This window comes from Enhydra lutris, unplaced genomic scaffold (assembly GCF_002288905.1).
Source record: "Enhydra lutris kenyoni isolate GAN:26980312 unplaced genomic scaffold, ASM228890v2 scaffoldscaffold20, whole genome shotgun sequence".
Classification (NCBI taxonomy): domain Eukaryota; kingdom Metazoa; phylum Chordata; class Mammalia; order Carnivora; family Mustelidae; genus Enhydra; species Enhydra lutris.
The window spans coordinates 20,425,875-20,445,117 of NW_019154104.1; the positions used below are offsets into that span (position 1 = coordinate 20,425,875).

The window sequence follows — 19,243 nt, forward strand, 5'->3', positions numbered from 1 at the left end:
TATAGTTACTACACAATGTTATATTAGTTTTAGGTGTGCAGTATAGCACATTATGCTATGCTCACAAGTGTAGCTACCAACTGTCACCATACAACACTATTATATTACCATTGACTATATTCCTTATGCTGTGCCTTTTAGTCCCATGATTTATTCATTCAATATCCAAAAGCCTGTATTTCCCACTCCCCTTCAACCATTTTGCTCAACTCCCTACCTTCCTCCTCTCTGGCAACCATCAGTTTGTTCTCTGGATTTATAGATCTGATTCTGTTTTTGTTTGTTTATTCATTTATTTTTAGATTACACATAAGTAAAATCATATAGCATTTTTTTCTCAGTCTGACTTATTTCACTTAGTATAATACCCTCTAAGTCCATCCATGTTGTCTCAAATGGCACGATCTCATCCTTTTTTATGGCTGAATAGTATTCTGTTTACGTGTATACACACACACACACACACACACACACACACACACACACACAGAAACACAGCCCACCTCTTTCTTATCCATTCGTCTGTTGATGACACTTAGCTTGCTTCTGTATCTTGGCTATTGTAAATAATATTGCAATAAACAGGCAGGATTGTGAATAAAAAAGTAATGAAAAATAAAAAAATAAAAAAGGTTTTTACATTGTATTATTAAAAAAAACCCTTTAAATAAACACCTAACCATATAACAAATAGATAGTGTTATAGATAATTTATTGGTAAATGCAGATATTGATAGAAATGTGTTTATTAATTATAAAATTATTTAATTGAGATTCTAAAGTCAGCAACAGTAACAATTTAAGCTGTTTGACCAGTGAAATGCTAGTTAAAATGGAGTAGTCATTCCTTGGTGGTAACAATAGTTCTACCCTGCTTTGATGACATGTCTCTCTTTTTTTTTCCTTATAAAAATTCCTTTCTACCATTGCTAGGCATCACTCCTTGTTGACACAACTCTTCATGTTTTGGGCCCCTTGAGTACTTACTACCAGTGTTAGAAAGGATATGTGTGGAATGGAATTTGTGGGAGTTGTCAGCAAACAATGATGTCTGTTCTGTTAGTCTCTTTCTTTGTGTGTATACAGTATTTTGTATTTCAAAGATTCAGTATTTTACCTCTTAGGCATTTGACTTGAATCTAGGGGAATTATTTGTTATGAATTAGAGGAGATTGTGATTCTACATTAGTGTGTGGATTTTATAGTTTCTACAGTAACTTGGAGTGGTCCTCTTTCTTATATCATTAGAATAAAGTCCTGTTTTCTGGGGGAAATTGAGGACCTCCGCTTTGTATTTTATATACCTGTGCTGTGTTTGGAATTACTCTATCAGTGCGATGTAGCAGTAATTATGTTACTAACAACAATTTTGTGAGATGTTTATTATTCTCATTTTACAGATGAGGAAACTGAGGCTTGGTGAAGTTACGAAACTTGTCCAAAGTCACACAGCTTGTAAAGGGCACAGCCAAGATTCAGAGCCAGGTCTGTCCAACTTCAAAACTCTTAACTATAGCCATGAAACTTTGAAATACCTGTTAAGTATCAAACTATGATAAGTGTACTGCTATTAATATTGCTTAACTGTTGTTTAACTGTTACTGATAATTTTTTTAATGGTGAGTATTTGTCCATGATAATTTTATGTATCTTTTAAATATTGTGAAAAGAGGTGTAACATAGTAATTGAGGGTCTGGGCTCTGGAGACAGACTTCCTGGGTGTGAATCCCTAAGCTTTTCCACTTACTTGTGTGACATTGGGAAAGTAACTTAACTTTTTCTGTACCTCAGTTTTCCTACCTGTAAAATGGTGTAAGTAGTATGATCCATCTGGTAAAGTTGTTTTGAAGATTAAATTATTTAATATGTACAAAAGCCCTTATAACAATGCCTGGCATGCAGTAAGCATTCAGTAAATGTTAGCTACTGGTATTATCATCTCCTAGCAGTTAGTAAAACAAATGATCATTACTTCTAATTCTGTTATAAAGTTGAATAAGGAAAGTTTAAGCAGCAATATAAGATAGCCCCAAATTCACATAAACCAAAATTAAATTTGAATAAGTTAGACCTAAGGAAAATCATACATTTGATCAATTTCAGATCTATGGTAGAGCAAACTGGGTAACTGCTTATGGACCTTACATGAGAAGTGTATTTTACATATAGGGACTATGAATAGGTCCATGTAGATACCTTCTGAGCCCTATATGATCATTGTATTATGAATGTGTTTTGTCTGTTTTCCTCTTTTTTTTTTTTTAACATTTTATTTATTTATTTGAGAGAAGAGAGAGACAGTGAGAGAGAGCATGAGCAAGGAGAAGGTTAGAGGGAGAAACAGACTCCCCATGGAGCCGGGAGCCCGATGCGGGACTTGATCCCGGGACTCCAGGATTATGACCTGAGCCGAAGGCAGTCGCTTAACCAACTGAGCCACGCAGGCGCCCCTGTTTTCCTCTTATAGATGCAATTTATATTCAGAATAAATGTTTACATTTTTAGGTGGCTTTTAAGGAGATACTTCAGCAGTGTTCACATATAATTACCAAGAACCAAAACCTTAAGTGTTATGTAAAATGTTAGGAACATTTCATCACTTGCATGAATAGTTATCAGAACTTATATTGTGTTGAATGTGCACACTGATTGTTCTTTGAACCAAGGGGGCCACAGCACATTCAGCTAGAACTCAGCAGTGTACTGATCATATGCTCTTTACTCATATTTCTTTATTCCAACAATAAGAATTCTGAAGTGCCATATCCACTGTTACTACAATTTAGTTAAAATATCTGTGATTAGTGACTAAGAAGTTCATACCAATTGTAAAAATACCCATAAATGGTAGTAATTTGAGTCAAGTTATGCAAATATTCCAAAGCTATAATTTTATTTTTAAATTTTATTTATTTATTTATTTTTTCCAAAGCTATAATTTTAAAATGGGACTTGCCTTATAGGGCACCTGGGTGGCTCAGTCACTTAAGCATCTGACTTTGGTTCAGGTCATGATCTTGGGGTCCTGGGATTGAGCCCTATGAGCAGGGAGCCCACTTGTCCCTCTCCCTCTGCCCCTTTCCCTGCTTGTGCTCACTCTGTGTTTCTCTCTCAAGTAAATAAATAAAATGTTTAAAAAATAAATAAATAAAATGGGACTTGCCTTGTATATGAGCCTAAGATCTCTGTAACTTTTTTAAAAAAAGATCTTTGTAACTTTAAATGTACACATGCATTTAATTCTCTTTATTTCATGATACTGAGTCTTCCTATCCTTGAACATGGTATGTCTTTCTAGTTATTTAAATATTCAAAAATATCTCTCAGTAAAGTTTCTTTTTTTCGTAAATCTCTCTCATGTTTCTTTGAATTATTAGATACCTTATTACAAATAGTATATTTTTCCTCTTTTTCCTTTCCATTTCTATTTGTTGATGTAAGCTTTTTTGGTATATAATACAGATCTATATTCAGTTGTCTTATCAAATTATTTTATTAAAATACTTTGCATGAAGATTGTGTCTTTCTTTCCAATAGTTACATATTCTCTCTCTCTCTCTCTCTCTCTCTCTCTTTTTTTTCCCTTACTGTGCTAATTAGGACTTCCAGTACAATATTTAATACAGGTGTTAATAGTGGGCATTCTTATGTTACAGTTAATTTTTAGAAACTTCTTATGTTTCACTATTATAATAGTGTTTGGTGTAGATTTTTGATAGATACTCTGTGGGTTAAAGACATTTCTGTTGCTAGTTGGCTGAGATGTTTTTTGTTTGTGAAGAACAAGTAATAAATTTTATCAGACACTTTTTCTATACTCGTGAGAAGATCATATGGTTGTCCTTCCTTATTCTGTTAAGGTGGTGAATGACATTTATAGGTTTTTCTATTGTTGAATTACCATTGCATTGCAGGAATGAACTCAGCTTAATATGATGGTCTTTTTTCATAAACAAGTGGATTTAGTTTATTAGTATTTCATTTAGGATTTTTGTATCTAAGTTCATGGATGATATTGGCCCATAATTTTATTTCTTATGTTATCTTTGTTTGATTTTGGTATTCAGATTATACCACCTCAAAGAATGAGTTGGGAACTATTCCATTCTGTCCCCTCCCTCCTCTAAAGGTTTATATAAGACTAGAATGATCTGTTTCTTGAAAGTTTGGTTGAACTTCTGTTCAACTGTCTGGGCTTAGTATTTTGAGGGGAGTGTGTAGGCTTAGTAGTTTTTGAGGAGGTATGTATTCAGTTTTCTAAATAGTTTTTACTTAAAATTTCTGTTTCTAGTTAGGGCAGTTCTTAGAAAAAAAGTTTTCTGTTTTAGGAATCCACCATTTTTGTCCATATTTGGCATAGAGTTGTTCATTCTTTTCTTATCATTTAAATGTCTGCTTAGTATTTCTCTCTTTTTTTATTCCTAATATTTTTTGTGACTTCTGTTTTCCTTCATCAGTCTTATTAGAGGGTTTATATATTTTCTTAGCTTTATAAAAAACCAGTGCTTGACTCTGATTTTCTCTGTTATGTGTTTTCTTTTTCATTAATTTTTGGCTTTTCTCAGGACACCTGGGTGGCTCAGTTGGTTAAGCGGCTGCCTTCGGCTCAGGTCATGATCCCAGAGTCTTGGGATCGAGTCCCACATCGGGCTCCTTGCTCGGCAGGGAGCCTGCTTCTCCCTCTGCCTCTGCCTGCCACTCTATCTGCCTGTGCTCACTCTCGCTCTCTCTCTCTCTCTCTCTGACAAATAAATAAATAAAATCTTTAAAAAAAAAAAATTTTTTTGGCTTTTCTCCTTTACACTTTTTTTTTTTAAGATTATTAATTTATTTATTTGACAGACAGAGATTACAGGTAGTCAGAGAGGCAGGCAGAGAGAGAGAGAGAGAGAGAGGGAAGCAGGCTCCCTGCTGAGCAGAGAGCCCGATGCGGGGCTCGATCCCAGGACCCTGAGATCATGACCTGAGCTGAAGGCAGAGGCTTTAACCCACTGAGCCACTCCGGCGCCCCTCCTTTACACACTTCTTAAGTGAAAAGCAGAATCTAACATTAGGATATCTCATATTTTCCAAGGACAGGATTTCAGTAGGCTTTGAGACTAGCTGGACCCAGGGGCTTATAGTGCTACCAGGACATTCATTCTTTCTTTTTCCTTTAAGTCTTCCTTTCCTCTTGTTGTCATCTGACTTTTCTACTCTTCAGTCTACAAGGCGGAAAATTGTGACAATGAGCCTCTGAATTTGATGTCAGTTTCAACTTTGTGTGCTCTTGATTCCTCCAGGGATTTCAGATTTTTCCATCTGGATCACTTCTTTCTTTTTGGAGATTTTTTTTCTTTAGAATTCTCTTTAGTGAAATTTTCTGTAGTAAACTCTCAGCTATTTTGTCTGAAATCTATGTCTTTTTTTTGTGTGTGTGTCTATCACTTTTTTTGATAGATATTCCATTAGGTATAAAATTTTGGGCTGGCAGTATTTTTGTAGTCATTGTAAGAGATAATTCCACTCTCTCTTGGTTTCCATTGTTGCTATTGATAAATCAGCTGCCTAATAATTATTAACTTAAGTGAATGTGTCTTTTGTTTTGTTTTGTTTTGTTTTCCAAAACTTGCTGTTTTTGAACTCTTTTATTTTTTGGTTTTTCTGAAGTTTCATATGCTGTGCCTAGGTGTAGATTTCTTTTTATTTTTCCTGTGTGAGACTTTTACTGTGAATTGCTTATTTTCCCTGGAAAAAATATTAGTGGTTCTTCTTTGAGGCCCAAAAGGAAGCACATTGCTTCAAGAGGATATACCTTTAGTCCCCCCCCCCCCCCCCCATAGCTCAAGGTATTTTACTGCAATTCGGTGACTGAATTTATCCTTTGAAGTTTTGGACCACCCTAATGGGGTGACTTTGGATTGCAAATATGTGTGTGGTTCTGCTTTTCTTTACAGCCTCTTAGGAATTCTTTGTTCTCTTCTACATCAGGAAGACCAGTTTCCTTGTCCTTTGGTAATGAAGGAGTGGACTGGGTTTACTTTTACTGTTTACTCTTTTCCTGAGTATGAAACTTTTGGGAGGGGGGGTGGTCCCAGCTTTATGGAGAAAGGGTCTCTTGTTAGATTTTCCATTTGGGGTGGGTCTTATTCTTTGGTTTCTGTTCTCTCCGAAGAGATTATAAAAATTAAAGCTTAACTTGGTGAGTTAGGCAGATGTATACAAGATAAAAACTATGTTGTTATGCCACTTATCTCTTTGAGTTTCTGCCTTCTCATAGATTTTGGTCTGGTAATTCCTTTATGATCTTGTCAGCTCTTCAGTGCTTTTTGAAATAAAATTTTATCCATCACTTTTAACTGTTTTCAGTGAAGAATTGGGTAAATAATCTAGCCTAAAATGTTATTGGAAGTGGAATTTTATTCAAATTTCTTGGAGTTTTTTCTTTTTCTGATTCTTTCAGGTAGATGCTTAACTCACCAATTATTAGGCTTTTTTCTAACATAAGCATTTTTTAAAAAAGATTTTATTTATTCATTTGAGAGAGAGAGAGAGAGAGAGAGAGAGAGAGCAAGCCAGTGGAAGGAGTAGGGGGAGAGGTACTAACAGACTCTATGTGGAGCATGGAGTCTGATGCAGGGCTTGATCCCATCACCTGAGATTGTGACCTAAGCTGAAACCAAGAGCCAGACACAATATCAACTGAGCCACCCAGGTACCCCTCTAATGTAAGTATTTAAAGTTATACATTTTTTTAAAAGATTTAATTTACTTATTTGACAGAGAGATCACAGGTAGGCAGAGAGGCAGGCAGAGAGAGCGGGGGAAGCAAGGTCCCTGCTGAGCAGAGAGCCTGATGTGGGGCTTGATCCCAGGACCCTGAGATCATGAACTGAGCCAAAGGCAGAGGCTTTAACCCACTGAACCACCCAGGAGCCCCTAAAGCTATACATTTATAAGTGGTTCATCAGGTTTGAAGTGGAATATTTTCATTATTATTACCATTTTTTAGAGGGGAGGGACAAAGGCGGGAGTGAGGGGGAGAGAGAGAGAAAATCCCAACCAGGCTCCATGCTCAGTGCAGAGTCTGATCAATCCCATGACCCCTAGATCATGACCTGAGCTGAAATCAAGAGTTAGACACTTATCTGACTGAACGACCCAGGCGCCCCTAATTATTTTTAACTATATGTATTTAAGGTTTTTAATTTGCTATTATAACTTTTAGTTATACTTGCTTTTTTTTTTTTCTTTAAATTTATTTATTTGACAGACAGAGATCACAAGTAGGCAGAGAAGCAGACAGAGAGAGAGGAGGAAGCAGGCTCCCCGCTAAGCAGAGAGCCCGATACGGGGCTCGATCCCAGGACCCTGGGATCATGACCTGAGCTGAAGGCAGAGGCTTTAACCCACTGAGCCACCCAGGTGCCCCTATACTTGCTTTTTTAAGTCATGACCTGTGATCCACAAGTCAATTAGGAGTTTTGAAATACATGGATTTTAAAAGATTTCTTTTTGTTGTATATAACACCTTTCAAAAAACCCAGGATTTTCATTTGAATCACAAAGCAAGAGTCAGCTTTGTGCTGTGTAAAAGAGATGTACAAAATGATTTAGAAAAGCTAAAAATAAAGGGAAAGGCAAAAATATGTAAGGCAAATGAAAACAATAAGAAAGTATGAGTTGCTCTGTGAACACTCTTTTACAAGACCAGTGCTCTAACCCCTGAGCTATGGAGCCTGTGAACACTCTTTTGAGGGACTTTTTCTTCCCTTCCTGATCACAAACTTTAGTGAAAAACCAATATTCCATATCACTGAGACTTACTGAGATTCCTAGAAGACTGATTTTACATTAATAACTGAATGGTCATTTTTCTTCCCTTTCCTCCCCTTTCTTTTCCTTCTCCTCTTCTCTCTTCTCCTCTTCCTCTTTTCCTTAGACTTTAATATCTCTGAAACTAGGACCCATCTCTCATATTGGTATGCATCTTATTACTGGTGATATTTCACAATTAAGGAACAATTACTAATAATTTTGGCAGCATTTTTCTCTTAGTACAACATATCCTGCAATCTCTAGTATCTTACTTTTGGTGAAATATACATTTTTACATGTATATCATGACTCTTCATCCCACCCCATCCCCTGCTTGAAATGTTCCTCTTTTTTGTCTTTCCCATCCTATGCTTATATCATTCAAGACCTTAAGGGTGTGGGTACCTGGGTGTCTCAGCCTGGTAAGTGTCTGACTTTGGCTTAGGTCATGATTGCCAGGGTCCTGGGATCAAGTCCCACAGCAGGCTCCTTGTTCAGTGGGGAGCCTGCTTCTTACATCTCCCTCTGCTTCTCCCCCACCTGACTCGTGTTCTTATTCACTCTGCTCTCTCTTTCAAATAAATAAGTAAAAAAGAGTGGAAATAATCTTTAGTTTCTCATTCTGGTTCCTGTTCCAGCACCTAGCATAATATGTTGTTGGACACAGGGTTTTATTTAATTAACAATTAAGAGAAGTATGTACGTATAATGAATCATAGCATGGGCTGTGACATATTTATATTAGTGATCAATTTTTTTAGCTTGTTGGTAAGAGGAATTAAAAACCTACATTTTGGATAGAAAGAACAGAATCCAGTGTTTCCTACATTAAGTAAGTTAGAGAATTCATTGGATCTGTGCTTATTCATCTGGTGATGTTTGAGAGTTTAACCAATGAAACAAAAAAAATTACAAAATGCAGACACTGTGAAGGAAATAAAAAGAGTAGTACAATACAGAATAACAGTGGCATTTAGAAAGAGGAAGAAAGAAGCCTTCATCAATGAGAAGATGAGACTTGATATATACAAGTGAAAGACAGCAGTTGTTGAAAGCACTGAGAGAAACGCATTTCAGACAAGGAAATAGCAGGCCCAAAGTGAAGAGCTTTTATTTAACTGAAAGACTCAGAGTTGTGGAGAGTGTCACCTCAAGGTAAGAGAGGCAGGCAGGAACGGTACCTTAATATGCTAACATTTACTCAGCATTTGGGGTGTACTAGGTACAGTTCCAGCCACTTTTTCTTGGGCAATGTGAATTATTCTGCCATACTGACTTCTCAGAGGCTGAGAGTTTGGATTTAATTCGAAGACGCATTAGAAAATCTTGGCACTATTATGCAGTGCTATGATCCATTTTACATTTTTGAAGATTACACTGGCTGCTTTGTGCACAGTTGATCAGAAGGAGGCTTATACTAGTCAGGTAAGAGGCAAAGTTGTTGGGGCGCCTGGGTGTTTCAGTAGGTTAAGCGTCTGCCTTCAGCTCGGGTCATGTTCTTGGAGTCCTATGATCAAGCCCTACATCAGGCTCTCTGCTCAGCAGGGAGCCTGCTTCCCCCTCTCTCTCTGCCTGCCTCTCTGCCTACTTGTGATCTCTCTCTCTGTCAAATAAATAAATAAAATCTTAAAAAAATTAAAAAGAGGCAAAGTTGTTTTGAACTGTGGTTCTGATGATGGAGATGAAGAGCAGTAGACCAATTTAAGATAATGTTTTACAAGTCTTGTGTTAATGTCTTGGATAAGGGGAGAGGATTGTGAGGGAAAGGGAATAGTCAGATCCCAGAGGGTTAAAGAATTGAAGAGATGATGTTTGTAGATATTATGTGAAATTTTTTGTCAGTTAAAGGGGAGCAGAGCTGTTTTTAACCTTCTTACTTCTGTAATTTTTCCAGTGACATTTCTGTCTCTGTCTTTTAAATTCTTGGAACCAAATATATTTTTATTCTAGTCTGCCTCTCCAGATTCCAGCACCTTTTTCTCATCCCACACTTAACAGATGCTTAGAGGAGGGAAGTCAGTGTAAAAGTAGGATAGCATTCTCAGCAATTCTGCCCTTTTTCATCAGGATGTTCCTTGCTAAATCAGTCCTTTTTGTATCAGCGGAAAACCATTTTGTTTTATAAGTAAAGCTTTAATTCTTGAAAGGACACTATCTTCGTGAAGTCAGTCATGTGTATTTGTATTGTGGGGTTTTAGGGATGATGATATTATTATTATTTTTTGATTGTATGTATTTTTATGTTAGGTCTTAACATGCCTTAAAAGGTAAAGGTGAGTGTAGCTGAATTGCAAATTCAGTTTACTACTTGTTTTCTCAATTGAAAGGCAAGAGATCAACTAAGATATAAAATTAGTTGTGTAACTAACTGAAAGACAAAGTTTTCAGAAGAGTAGCTTTTTTTTTTTTAATTTTATTTATTTATTTTACAGAAAGAGAGAGCAACGTGCCAGAGCAGGAACACAGAATGGAGAGTGGGAGAGGGAGAGGCAGGCTTCCCGCTGAGCAGGGAGCCTGATGTGGGGCTTGATCCCAGCATCCTCGGATCATGACCTGAGCCGAAGGCAGCCACTTAATGAGTGAGCCACCCAGGTGCTCCAGAAGAAATAGCTTTATTTAAAAATGTTTTTTAAATATTACAGGTTTAGTTTTTGAAACCACCTTTGATTGCAGTTTTAAGTAGACAGGTTCTTTCCTCATTTTATGAAGCTCTAGTTTTCCCTTACTATCTTTCAAGAGTGAATAAAGAACCCATATATCAAAACCAATGGAAGAATTTGTCGACAAGATGAGTGGGAAGGTTAGAATGAGGAAGGCAGAAACTGAGAAAGTCAGATGATAGATAAGGATCATAAAATACTGTTTTAATCCACTGTTCTTAAATTTTGGGTAGTTACCTTATCCTTTGGGATTCTGATGAAAGTGAAACAATCTGGCCCCAGAAAGTGCACAGACACATGCACATTCAGATCTGTACATAATCTTAGGGCATTGCTGAAGCTGAAGAGCATGTAGGATGCCTGATGCCCTGGTCAAGAACATATGGTCTGAATGGCAATCAGGGCTTGAGAGTATGTGACTGGGGAGTTTTGACATTCAAACTGTGACAGTATTCCCTTCTCAAATACCAATCTTTAGGACAGCCAAGATTAATTTTTGGTTTTAAACCTCTGGTGTGACAGCTAATAAAGCAAAACAGTTTTTAGTTTTAGTTATTGAGAAATTAGAATAATCTGCTTTAAAAATTTTTCTTTTTAAATGCCGTAGATAGCCGTTTTTTGCAGTAAGGCAATATGGTATTCAGGTTACCCAAATATAAATAGCCTACTAAAAAAAGTTGAACTGGAATATAAACAAATGTCAAATTCACCAACACGTATGTATATATAGGAACGAAGTAAATGTCTCTTTTGGGAAGTAGGTTTAAAAAGAAAAACAAACCAGCTGTTTGTTCTTTCTGCCTTTCCATGAATCTGTTTGTAAATTAAATTTTATCACAAAACAGAGCTTTTAAATGAATTTTATTAATCCTGTAAGTTTAGTCTTGGGCGTTTTTATTTTACTGTTGGTGACGAAGCTGTACTTCGTTGCTGTTCATTTGGCTCAGCACTTAAGTGGAACACTGAGCCACTGATGCAACTTAATAGGTTATAAATTGTTTCCTTTTAGGCAAATTATGCCGGTTAGACCAATATTTAATGTAAATCAGAATTCTTAGGATTTATTGATTGAATAGGAGATTGAGTAGATGACCTCCTGTTGAATGCTTTGGCCATGGAGTCTAGGATTCCTTACATTTTTTTTTTTTTAACTTACTTGATGAAATAAAAGGATTTTGGGGGTGACTGGGTGGTTCACTTGGTTAAGCATCTGCCTTGGGCTCAGGTCATGATCCTGGAGTCCTCGGATTGAGCCCCATCCATGTTGGGCTTCCTGCTCGATGGGGATTCTGCTTCTCCTTGTCCCTCTACCCCTCCCCCGTGCTCATGCATGCTTTCTTTCTCTCTCTCTCTCTCTCACTCACTCTCTAATTTGTGCTCTCTCTCTCAAATAAATAAAATATTTAAATTTTTTTTTAAAAAAGGATTTTTTCTTCATCCTAAATGTTATTTATAACTTGAAAGCATGTTACACATCATAAGAAATAGAAGTCAAAGAAAGAAAGTTTAAAAATGAAATACTTGATGCTTTAAGGTAGTGGTGGTTTAATAAGGAATTTTTAGCTTTTAATTTTAGTGACTGAACCAAAAGTGTTTTTGGCAGATGGACAGTCAATGCATTTTTTTTCCTCATAACTTTCCTTGTAGAATTCTGGAATACAAATATGAGGAATAATACAGTAAAATTGTATATATTCACATTCAACCATCTTTGTTCAGAGAATAGTAAAATAGTTAAAAGTAATTAAATTAAATTTGAATTTAGATTCTCTTTGCTGTTACGCTCAGTGAGTTTCTTCTCTATAGCGTTTTTGTGCCTCTGATAGGATGAACATGCCATGTGGTTCTAGTGCTAGGTGGATGCTTCTCTCATGGCATAGCTCCTAAACATAAGCCAGCTACTTCAGCTGTGTTCAGTTGAAAATAGCAAACTGTTCCATACTATAAAAAAATCCCCGGTTGTGTTGGATTTATTATAAGATAGTGCTATACTTTATGGATGATATAAGGTATGCCCAAGATAATTTTGAATTGATGTGATTTCTGCTTTTAGTGCTCTCTTTGGAATATCTTTGGAATAACCCTGTGAGATTAGAGTCTCCTGAAAAAAGAAGTTTAGCTAATGATTTCAATATTTTTTTTTCAGGTGTTCAAAATGGTACCCATAGTTTTATATTTTAGTGTATATTGTTACATTTGGAGCTAATTAACAGTGTTGTAAAAATTAGAGTAATTTTGCCATTTTGGCTAACTTTGTTCTTTTATTTGTTTTTCTTACAAGGAAACAATCTTAAATGTCAGGTCAAGTTTCCTGTGTCTTTTATACCTCTTATGTATGTCAAATTAGTGCTGTAGTTTTGGGTTGTTCTTTTCTTCATAGTCAACTTTCTAAAGCATACTCCTATCTTGTCCACTCTTCCTTTTAATTTATATATGAGAGAGGCCTAAAGTTAGAGGTTTAGTTGTGACTATGGAGCAAAGAAAAGCAAACAAATACAATTTAGGAGGGACTAAATATCAATGACTTTCTTCTTTTTAACAAAGTGAGACTTAACTTTTATAACTACATGTGATTTTTCTTTTTTTTTTTTTTTTTAAGATTTATTTATATATTTGAGAGAGAGCAAGAGAGCACAAGTGGGAATGGCAAAGAGGGAGAGAATCTGAATCAGACTCCATGCTGAGTGGAGCCCCAGTGTGGGGCTCACAACCCTCAGATCACGATCTAAGCTGAGACGAAGATTCGGTTGCTTAACCAGCTGTGCCACCCAGGCATCCCAGTGATTTATTTTCTTACTCTTTGTTAGATATCTCTTAATTATGTGTGTGTATGTATTTATATTTCTATACTTGCCACCCCATCCTCAGTTTCAGAAAGGATTTAACATGACTTGCTTTCCACCTAATTAAAATTATAAAATAGTTGATATATCCAAAAGAATATGCATAATGAAACGAAAACTTGTGCATCTGCTATTCAGTTTAAGATTAGAACATTACTTAACATTTTCGTTATAGGGATCCCAGAAAGAAAAGAAAGAGAAAGGGGGACAGAAATTGTATTTGAAGAAATAATAGCTGATGACTCCCCAAATCTGGGAAAAGAAATAGAAATCCAGATCCAGGAGGTACAGAGAGCCCCCAACAAAATCAACACAAGGAGGTCTATATCAAGACACATAGTAATTAAAATGGCAATAAGTAGTGATAAGGGGAGAATTTTAAAAGCAGGAAGAGAAAACACACCCAGGTAAAAGGGAAACAGCATAAGGCCATCAGCTGATTTTTCATCAGAAACTTTGCAGAGCAGAAGAGAGTGGCATAATATATTCAAAGTGCTGAAAGGAAAAAACCAGCCAGTGGAACAGAATAGAGAATCCAGAAATGGACCTTCACCTCTGTATAGGGTCAACTAATCTTCGACAAAGCTGGAAAGACTATAGAATGGAAAAAGGACAGTCTAGGGGCACCTGGGTGGCTCAGGGATTAAGCTTCTGCCTTTGGCTCAGGTCATGATCTCAGAGTCCTGGGGTCCAGCCCCATGTCGAGCTCTCTGCTCAGCAGGGAGTCTGCTTCCCCCTCTCTCTGCCAACTTGTGATCTCTCTCTCTCGCTCTCTGTCAAATAAATAAATAAATAATCTTTTAAAAAGAAAAAGGACAGTCTCTTCAACAACTGGTGCTGGGAAAATTGGATATGAATGAAACTGTACCGTTTTCTTAAGCCGTACACAAATATGAACTCAGAATAGATGAAAGACCTAAATGTGAGACAGGAATCCATCAAAATCCTAGAGGAGAACAAAGGCAGCAACCTCTTCAACCTCAGCTACAGCAGCTTCTTGCCAGACTAGTCTCCAAAGTCAAGGGAAACAAAGCAAAAATGAACTCTTGGGACTTCATCAAGATAAAAAGCTTCTGCACAGCAAAGGAAACAGTCAACAAAACTAAAAGTCAACCTATTAAATGGGTAAAGATATTTGCAAATGATATATCAGATGAAGGACTAGTATTGGGGGCACCTGGGTGGCTTTGTTGCTTGAGCATGTGCCTTTGGCTCAGGTTGTGATGCCAGGGTCCTGGGATTGATCCCTGCATGGGGCTCCCTGCTCATGGAGGGCCTGCTTCTCCTTCTCCTCCCACTCATGTGTGTGTGCTCTCTCTCTCTCAATAAATCTTTTATAAAAGGGGGGGCTAGTATCCAAGATGTATAAAGAACTTATCAAACTCAACTCCTAAAAAACAATCCAGTCAGGAAATGGGCAGAAGACATGAACAAACATTTCTCCTCTGTCTCCTCGTATGTCTATGAACAGACATACAAATGACCAACAGACACATTAAAAAATGCTCAGCATCTCTTGGCATCAGGGAAATAGAAATCAAACCGTAATGAGACACCATCTCAGACCAGTCAGAATGGCTAAAATTAACAAGTCACGAAGCAACAAATGTTGGCAAGGATGTGGAGAAAGGCGAATCCTCTTATGCTGTTTGTGGGAATGCAGACTGGTTTGGCTACTCTGGAAAACGGTACATACAGAGGTTCCTCAAAAAGTTGAAAATAGAGCTCCTTTATGACCCAGCAATTGTAGTACTAGGTATTTACCCCAGAGATACAAATGTAGTGATCCAGAGGGGCACATGCACCCAGCGTTTATAGCAGCAATGTCCACAATAGCCAAACAATGGAAAGAACCAAGATGTCCATCAACAGATGAATGGATAAAGAAGATGTGGTATACACACACACACACACACACACACACACACACACACACACGCACACACTCACTCACACAATGGAATATTACTCAGCCATCTCAGAAAGGATGAATACTTACCATTTACATTGATGTGGATGGAACTGCTGGAGGTATTACACTGAGCAAAACAGGTCAATCAGAGAAAGACAATTACATGGTTTCTCTCATGTGGAATATAAGAAACAGTGCAGAGGATCATAGGGGAAAGGAGGAAAAACTGAAAGGGATGTCATCAGGGAGGGAGACAAACCATGAGAGACTCATAACTACAGGAAACAAACTGAGGGTAACCTGAGTGGGAGTGGGTGGGGGAATGGGGTAATTGGGCGATGGACATTAAGGAGGGCACATGATGTGATGAACACTGGGTGTTATATGCAACTGATGAGTTATTAAAGTCTACATCTAAAACATTGATTTACTATATATTGACTAATTGAATTTAAATTAAAAAAAAAAGAAAAAAACAGCGAAGAACACTCTTTCTAGCAAGACTAGAACAGAAAGAGAGTTTCCCAAACAAAACTTAAAGGAATCCATGATCACTAAACCAGCCCTACAAGAAATATTAAATGGGAATCTTTAAGTGGAAAGACCATAAACAGGATTAAGAAAAGTAGGAAGCACCAAAGCAGTGATATTAAGTATATCTATGAAAATCAGTCAAGGAATTCACAAAATAAAAGGATGTAGTATGACACCATTTACCTAAAGCATGGTGGGTGGTGGGTAGTAAAGAATGGGTTTAAACTTAAGTGACCATCAACTTAATATAGACTGCTATGTGCCTAAGAGGTTATATACAAACCTAATGGTTATAAAGAGAAAGGAATCCAAGTATATAGCTTAAGAAAGCCAGCAAATCATAAGAGAGCAAGAGAAGAAAAGAACAGAGAAGAACTACAAAAGGAACCATAAAATAAGTAACAAAATGGCAATAAGTACATAGCTGCCAGTAATTACTTGGAATTTAAAGGGACTAAACACTCAAAGACATAGGGTGACGGAATGCACAAAAAAGCAAGACCCAATTATATGCTGCCTATAGGAGACTCATTTCAGACCTAAAGAACACATGCAAATTGGAAGGAAAGAGATAGGAAAGAGTTTGTCATGAAAACAGAAATGAAAAGAAAGCCAGGGTAGCAATATTTATGTTGGACAAAATGGACTTTAACACAAAGAATGTAACAAGAGACAAGGAAGGACACTACATAAGCATAAAAGGAATAATCCAGGAAGAAGATATAACAATTGTAAGTATTTATGATGAGAGCACTCAGGTATATAAAGCTCATAGCAAATATAAGGGAAGTAATTGATAGTCATATGGTAATAGGGGACTTTAACACCCAACTTACGTCAATGGATAGGTCATCCAATCAGAAAATCAGTAAGGAAATTGTGGCTTGAATGACGCATTGGACCAGATGGAACTGACATTTTCAGAACATTCTATCCTAAAAGAACAGAATACACATCTTTTGAAGTACACATACATGGAACATTCTACAAAATATATCACATAGTAGGCCACAAAACAAGTCCGAACAAATTGAAAAAGCTGAAGTCATACTAGGCATCTTTTCTGACCACAGTGCTATGAAACTAGAAATCAACCACCAAAATAAATAAATAAATAAAAATATCTGGAAAACAATACAGATGCATGAAGGTTAAATAACATGCTACTAAACACTGAATGGGCCAACCAGGAAGTCAAGGAGGAAATGACAAATACATGGAGATAAATGAAAACAAAAACACAATGGTCAAAAATCTTCACGACCCAGCAAAAGTTGTTTTAAGAGGGAAGTTTATAGGAATATAGGTCTACCTCAGGAAGCAAGAAGAATTTCAAACAACCTAACCTTACACCTTAAAGAGCTAGAAAAAGAACAAATGAAACTCAAAACCAGTAGAAGGAAGAAAATAATAAAGATTAGAGCAAAAATGAATGAAATAGAAGCTAAAAAACAAACAAAAAAACAAAACAAACCAGAGCAGATCAATGAAACCAGGAGCTGGTTCTTCAGAAAGATCAACAAAATTTATAAACCTTCAGCCAGACTCACCAAAAAGAGGGGGAGGACTTAAACAAAATCAGAAATTGAAGAGGAGAAATAACAGTAATACAGAAATACAAAGGACTATAAGAGAATATTCTGAAAAATTATATGCAAACAAATTGGAAGTCTAGAAGAAATGGATAAATTCCTAAATACATATAATCTCCCAATAGTGAATCAGGAAGAAATAGAAAGTTTGAACAGACCAATTACCAGCAATGAAATTGAATCAGTAATAAAATAGTCCCAAGGAAAAAAAACGTCTAGGACCAGACGACTTCACAGGTGAATTCTACTAAACAGTTAAAGAAGAATTACTACCTATTCTTCTCAAACTATTCCACAACACAGAAAAGGAGGGAAAGCTTCCACATTCATTCTGTGAAGCCAACATTATTGATACCAAAACCAGATAAAGACACTACAAAAAGGGGGGGGGGCGGGGAGCACTACAGGCCAGTATCTCTCATGAACATAGATGCAATAATCCTCAACAAAATATTAGCAAATCCAATAGTACGTGAAAAAAATCATTCACCATGATTAAGTGGGATTTATTCCTGGGATGCAGGAGTGCTTCAGTATCTACAAATCAATCTACATGATACTTCACATCAACAAGTGAAAGGATAAAAAAAACCATGACCAGGCGCCTGGGTGGCCTAGTGGGTTAAGCCTCTGCCTTCAGTTCAGGTCATGATCTCAGGAGCCTGGGATCGAGGCCCGCATCAGGCTCTCTGCTCAGCAGGGAGCCTGCTTCCCCTTCTCTCTCTGCCTGCCTCTCTGCCTACTTGTGATCTCTCTCTCTGTCAAATAAATGGATAAAATCTTTAAAAAAAAAAAAACACATCATTTTAATAGATGCAGAAAAAGCATTTGACAAAGCACAACATCCATTCATGACAAAAACTCTCAATAAAGCAGGTTTAGAGGGAACACACCTCAGCATATAAGAGGCCATATATGCTAAAACCCAGATCTGGCATAATACTCTGTGGTGAAAAACTGAGAGCTTTTCCCTTAAGATCAGGAACAAGACAAGGATATCCACTCTCACCACTTTTATTCAACATAGTATTGGAAGTCCCAGCCACAACAACGAGTCAAGAAGAAGAAATAAAAGGCATCCACATTGGTAAGGAAGAAGTAAAACTTCCACTCTGCAGATGACGTGATTCTATATATAGAAAACCATAAAGATTCCACCAAAAAACTAGAACTGATAAACGAATTCGGTAAGGTAATGGGATACAAAATCAATATATAGAAGTCCTTTGCATATCTATACACTAATAATGAAGCAGCAGAAAGAGAGGATAAGAAAACAATCCCATTTAGAATTATACCAAAAATAATAAAATACCTAGAAATAAGTTAACCAAGGAGGTGAAAGATCGGTACTCTGAAAACTATAATACACCGATGAAAGAAACTGAAGATGACACAATGCAATAGATAGACATTCCATGCTTACAGAGTAGAAGAACAAATATTGTTAAAATGGCCATACTACCCAAAGCAACGTATAGATTTGATGCAATCCCTATCAAAATACCAACAGCATTTTTCACAGAGCTAGAACAAATAATCCTAAAATTTGTATGGAACCACAAAAGACCCTGAATAGCCAAAGCAACCTTGAAGAGGAAGAACAAAACTGGAAGTAGCACAAACCCAGACTTCAAGATATGCTGCAAAGCTGTATTAATAAAAATGGTATTGTCTGGCACAAAAGTGAGACACATAGATCAGTGGAACAGAATAGAAAATCCATGGGGAGCTAGCTGAGTGGCTCAGTCGGTTGAGTATCTGACTCTTGATAGAGGCTCAGGTCATGATCTTGGGGTCCTGGGATTGAGCCCCATGTCAGGCTCCATGCTCAGCAGGGAGTCTGCTTAAGGATTTTCTCCTCCTTCTGTCCCTCCTCCCACTCGTGCACACGCACATGCTCT

At 36.9% G+C, this 19,243-nt stretch overlaps 1 protein-coding gene across 1 annotated transcript in view; it reads left to right on the forward strand.

Annotated features, from left to right (window-relative positions):
• The window catches only part of LOC111148519 (NUMB, endocytic adaptor protein), a 187,584-nt gene that overhangs the window by 76,907 nt on the left and 91,434 nt on the right, over positions 1 to 19,243 (forward strand). Inside the window, exon 3 of the mRNA XM_022505138.1 lies at positions 1,401 to 1,485. The gene's annotated coding sequence lies outside the window, so the exon portion shown is untranslated. The remainder of the gene's footprint in view (positions 1 to 1,400; positions 1,486 to 19,243) is intronic.